Source organism: Sander vitreus, unplaced genomic scaffold (genome assembly GCF_031162955.1).
Source record: "Sander vitreus isolate 19-12246 unplaced genomic scaffold, sanVit1 ctg342_0, whole genome shotgun sequence".
Classification (NCBI taxonomy): domain Eukaryota; kingdom Metazoa; phylum Chordata; class Actinopteri; order Perciformes; family Percidae; genus Sander; species Sander vitreus.
Window position 1 is genome coordinate 54,274 of NW_027595480.1, and position 5,727 is coordinate 60,000.

The 5,727-nt window shown below is 46.9% G+C and overlaps 1 protein-coding gene across 1 annotated transcript in view; it reads left to right on the forward strand.

Moving 5' to 3' along the window:
* Positions 1-5,395: 5,395 nt before the first annotated feature.
* The window catches only part of pde12 (phosphodiesterase 12), a 10,696-nt gene continuing 10,364 nt past the window's right edge, over positions 5,396-5,727 (forward strand). The window contains exon 1 of the mRNA XM_078244937.1: positions 5,396-5,727. This exon is cut by the window's right edge and continues 667 nt beyond it. The gene's annotated coding sequence lies outside the window, so the exon portion shown is untranslated.

Genomic DNA, 5,727 nt, shown 5'->3' on the forward strand with positions numbered 1-5,727 from the left:
CAGATTTCCTTAAATAATAATCATAATAAATCATTTGCAAAGCCAACATTTTGAAACCTGCATTGTTTACATCCATGTTTGCGAGCTTGCGGTCTTCTCCTCTCCTGTGTATGATGTAGAACAGAATAAATCAACATATAGCGAGGGATATAATAGGCTTGGGACTGAAGGTGTCCTCCCGTCTCTCTGTCAGACTGCAGCTGTCCAACACGTTCTCAGAGTCTTTGGGTCAGTGGTGGTTCTCAGTGGACAGCGTCTCTCTGCTCTACAACACCTCTGAAGAGGCTGTGTTCAACGCCAGCGATGTGTACGCTCCGGCCTCCTCCTCCTACCACTGCGACCACGTCAGCAGCCTCCAGCGCTACAGCGCCCTGCTGCTGCCCAGCACCGACCCCGCCCGCCGCTGGACCGTCACCTTCACCAACTTCCAGGTACCTGTCCATTTAGGGCTGGGCGATATGGAGAAAATCAAATATCACGATATTTTGGACCAAATACCTCGATTTCGATACTGCAACGATATTGTAGTGTTGACTATTGGTGCTTTCACAAAATATTTATTGATAAATAATCATCAGTAATGTGGATATAATGACTAAGTGGGTAAAGACAAATAATACAACAGCTAGAAGTTCAGAAACTGGTGAGTTCAGAAAATGACATCACTTTACTGTAATGCAGCCTTTAAAACCAGGAAAAGACACGTATGTCATATCACGATATCCCAAATCTAAGACAATATCTAGTCTCATATCACAATATCAATGTAATATCCATATATTGCCCAGCTCTAGTCCATTTACCATAGCTGGTCCGTCTTGCATTTGCCAGACCTGTTTCCACAGCGCTGTGGAGGAAAGGCTCTGACACACCAACCCGATACTCAGCCGTCTGACAGTCTGGCGAGGTCGCTGACTCGAGTCTGTTCGGTGTGTTCGTGCCGTCGTCAGTCGGAGGAGTCGTCAGCGTTCATTTAGGCTGATTTGACTTGTTGAATCTGCCAGTGGGCAGTCAGACTCCATGACCCATCTGATTGGTGGAGAGCTAACCCTTGACTAGCCAATCAGTTCACTTATGTTAGCGTGACTAGAGCCTCTCAAAATCTGACATTAATCTGTTAAACTGACCTTTGTTGATGTGAAATGAAGACAGATTCAGCAGCTGCACGGCCTGTTTCTCTCTTCAGATGTTTCCAGAAACACGTTACGGTGAACTATTTTAGGACAATATGAGATCGTATTCTGAACGAGACGCCATGATGGTCGGGGAGCAGCCAGACCCACGTGACGCGTTCCTCCAATCAGCTGCTTGTTTTCATTTTTTTGGCGACATTACAGATTAGCGCCGCCTGCTGTTATGGAGACGTATTACGTCTCGTGCACGCGCAGAACGTACGCTCAAGTCTGCGTCTCTTCGGTGAGTTCTGAGGGACTTTTTGGACTTCGGGAAGCTGACTGATGAGTCCGACTGCCTTTCCTCATGACGGTCGGCCGTCAGGTTGGTGTGTCAGGGCCTTAAGGTCTGGCTACAACATACAGTAGATACATTCTGGGATAGGAGATACATGCTCTGGGTTGTTTGCAATTCTTCAAACCAATCACAATCGTCTTGGACGGCGCTATTTTAGGACACAGCGATCTCCAAAAGAACTACTTCCATGTCCCTGTTCTGCAGGTATTCCACACAAAGGTGGAAGTGTTCCCTCGTTTAGAAGAAGTCTCCCAGCTAATCCTGCCTTGTTCTACTGAAGCTGGAGAAACAGCTAGCTAGCTCATGTAGTCCTTACCTAGCTACTGAGCGTGTAGTCCTTACCTAGCTACTGAGCCTGTAGTCCTTACCTAGCTACTGAGCGTGTAGTCCTTACCTAGCTACTGAGCGTGTAGTCCTTACCTAGCTACTGAGCATGTAGTCCTTACCTAGCTACTGAGCACGTAGTCCTTACCTAGCTACTGAGCAGGTAGTCCTTACCTAGCTACTGAGCACGTAGTCCTTACCTAGCTACTGAGCGTGTGCGACTGCCAACAAAGATGTTCCAGCAGTGTGAGGTCTCACTCTGTAGCTAAAACAGAGACCTGAACACAGGGTGAAAAGAGGAGCTGCAGCAATGAGCAGTACAACTAAAATATGATGAAACCATGTAAACCTGTTCTGTTACAACCTCAAAATACAGTTATGAACCTGAAAATGAGCAGAATATGAGCACTTTAAGACTTTTTTAAAAAACTTTCAAAAAATGAACAATAATTTTGAGGCCCCCCTGCAGTGACTCTGAGGACCCCCTAGAAGTCCTGGACCCCCGGTTGAAGATCCCTGTTCTAAATTATCTTTAAAATGTCTCTCATGTCCCTCTTCAGATTCAGGCTTTCAACGTCACCGCTGGTGGATTTTCTCCTGCGAGCGTCTGCACCACCTTCCTGACGCCGGCCATCCTGATGGGCCTCATCATGTCCCTAATTCTGCTGCTGGTCCTGGCCTACGCCCTGCACATGGTCATCCACCTCAAACACATCGAGCATGACGACCAACGCAAGGCCGACGTCTACTTCCCACAAAGCCCTGAACACTGCTGTGTGGAAAATGATGACGCTGAGAAAAATATTCTAAGCCAAGAAGATAATTAGGGTGTTTGGTGTTTTTTTTGCCCCCAAAGTCGTCTTCCAGGCAGCGCGGCAATGGTTATGTTTAGGGTTAATGTCATAGACAGTTGAAGAAATGGACCACCAGATCCCGTGTCTCTGGACGGAGACCAGTGAAGGACATTAGAAGCTCTTTCCCGGTGATGGCTGAGCGTTACTGAGCAGCCTCCAACTGAGCTTGAAGACGTAGATGTGACGTGAGCAACCTGTCTGAAAGTTGGAAGTCTTCTGGTAGCTGTGCCAAGAGAAATCTCAATCATTCCCAATCTAGCAGAGACGGAGAGCGTAGGTATATGTAAGGAGATAACATAGACACAGGCTCATTATTGATCACTAAAATGATAGTTAACATTAGTCATTACACTTAAACAGCTGATGGAAGTCCAAACTGCCTGAGAGCTTCTCCTGTACTATACAGTAACTCCTCTACTATGAGACAGGAAGTCTCGTGGTTATGACCCAATCGTTAGCCTATTGTTATAAAAACGTCTGCTACGGAGCCATAACGTGAGCTACAAGGTAATGGAGCCTTTTATACGTTGTCGTGTTTCTTTAGAAATAAACAACGGACAAATAGAGTCTTTAAACGCTTCAGATGTAAAGGTATTCTCTGTCAAAGTGACGTCAGAATGAATGGGAGTCAATGGGATGCTAACGGGATGCTAACGGGAAAGGATGGCTTGTTAGCATCAGAATCCCGCCATATGACCTACGCGTTGCGGATGCTCACTTACCCCCTCGGGTAATGTTAGGGTTAGCTGCCTGGAAGGCGACGTTGGAGGCAAAAAACACCATCGAGCGATACTTAGGCCTCAAGACTGTTAACACATACACTTCAAAAAGAGACACAGCTGACTTGATGCTGACTACTGGCACCGACCCTCTGGTGTGATGGTGTGCTTTCAGCTCAGGATTAGATTTGTTTTTAAATATACACCATTTATAATGTTTTTGTTTATTTTATTTGCCTATTAGTGGGTTTCTGCATTCGTCTTTATAACAAATTGAATAAAAATATGAATAAAAAATGTTTTCCCTGTAGTATATTTGTAGTGTTTGGTCATTTTCCTTTCAGTATTTGGTGTTACGGAGCGTAAAACATTACGCTATAGCACAGACTCGTAGTTAGCTGTATTACTGTTTCTACTGGCGCTGGTGGTCGTGACACTAGCTGCAGTCTTCTCCTGAACAGAGGGGGCGCTAATGAGGAAAGGCTACTGACTTTACTGTTTCTACGGACTAGAAGAAAAAGGTAAACAACGGCAGAACTGGCAGCAGCGTTGACGTCAATGCTTGGATCTGATTGGATGAGCTACTTGGTGGATCAAGCCTTTCATTCACCATAAAGAGCTCATCTTAACCCAGTCAGGTTACCAGAGAGACCTGCAGTCACTCTGAGAGTCCTGGCGTCACGTTGCCCTGCAGCTCGTCCACGCTTCCTGTTTCTGCTTTGTCGCGCAACGCTGAAACAAATAGAGAGATGCACGCCCTCTGGACGCACTCAACATCCTGGCACGCCAGCGAGATCTACGTCATTTTGACGTCACAATGGGCTCGTTCGAGATGAACTGAGCCTCGTGTACGAGAGCAGGCGGCTGCAGGCGGGGGCAGTGACAAACATCTGCTGTCAAGTCAGACAGTTTCCAGCTGATTCCAGCAGCCTTCAGGCTGAACAGGAAGTCACAGGAACACTCACATCCTGTTAGGTCCGATTCCCATTCAATAAAATGTTATCAGACCCAAATATCAGCTCCTACACCGTCTCCAGCTGTTTTATAGACAGAGTAGCTGTTATAATGCTCTACATGTGATCTGTTGCTGATGTTAATCAACAACAGACTGGAGATGATCTGGAATCTGATCAGATTGAGTCTCTCTGACTTCTAAATGTAACTACAGTATCTCACTAAAGTCAGTACAGCCCTATGTTAGATTCCCATAGAGGCAGGCAGACTTTTATTTTGAAAGGCCAGTTATTTCATGGATCCAGGATACTATGATCCTGATACAGTTCCCTTGGTCCCCCCATCATCACATACCCTTCACCATACCCCCACATCATCACATACCCTTCACCATACCCCCCCATCATCACATACCCTTCACCATACCCCCCCATCATCACATACCCTTCACCATACCCCCCCCCCATCATCACATCCCCTTCACCATACCCCCCCCATCATCACATACCCTTCACCATACCCCCCCCCCATCATCACATCCCCTTCACCATACCCCCCATCATCACATACCCTTCACCATACCCCCCCCCCATCATCACATACCCTTCACCATACTCCCCCCATCACCACATACCCTTCACCATACCCCCCACATCACCACATACCCCTTCACCATACCTCCCCATCATCACATACCCTTCACCATACCCCCACATCATCACATACCCTTCACCATACCCCCACATCATCACATACCCTTCACCATACCCCCCACATCACCACATACCCTTCACCATACCCCCCCATCATCACATACCCTTCACCATACCCCCCCCCCATCATCACATACCCTTCACCATACCCCCACATCACCACATACCCTTCACCATACCCCCCCCCCATCATCACATACCCTTCACCATACTGACTCACCCTGAAGAATGCATTTGATCTGTTTTTGAAAATTAACTTCTCATTATGCATGATGCAGTGTCAGACAGTTTGGGTCTCCATTAATAATAGCGACTGGTGTAATTCCCAGTCTGTCCGCTGGGTGGCAGTGATACATGTCGAGTAGGTTCAAGCAGCCATCATTTATAGAGGAAGAAGACGCTCAGCTGTACTTTGGGGAGAATATGGCAGATCTGTACCAACTTTTGTGGATATAAAAAAAACCGACACGTTGTTCAAAGCAGCGGTTTGATTTCTGAAGCCCGTGTGTTGTTTAGTTTTTAATCACACCGCTGGAGGGCGAATCAAACCCGCCATTTAGACACTTTTCTCCTCGGCCTAGCTTTGCTGGTTAGCATTCTGGCTAACTGGTGTAGCTAGCAGTTACAGGACAGACTTGACGTCAGGAAGGAACGTGACAGTTCCATGTGGGGCCGTTCCACGTGACGTCAGGA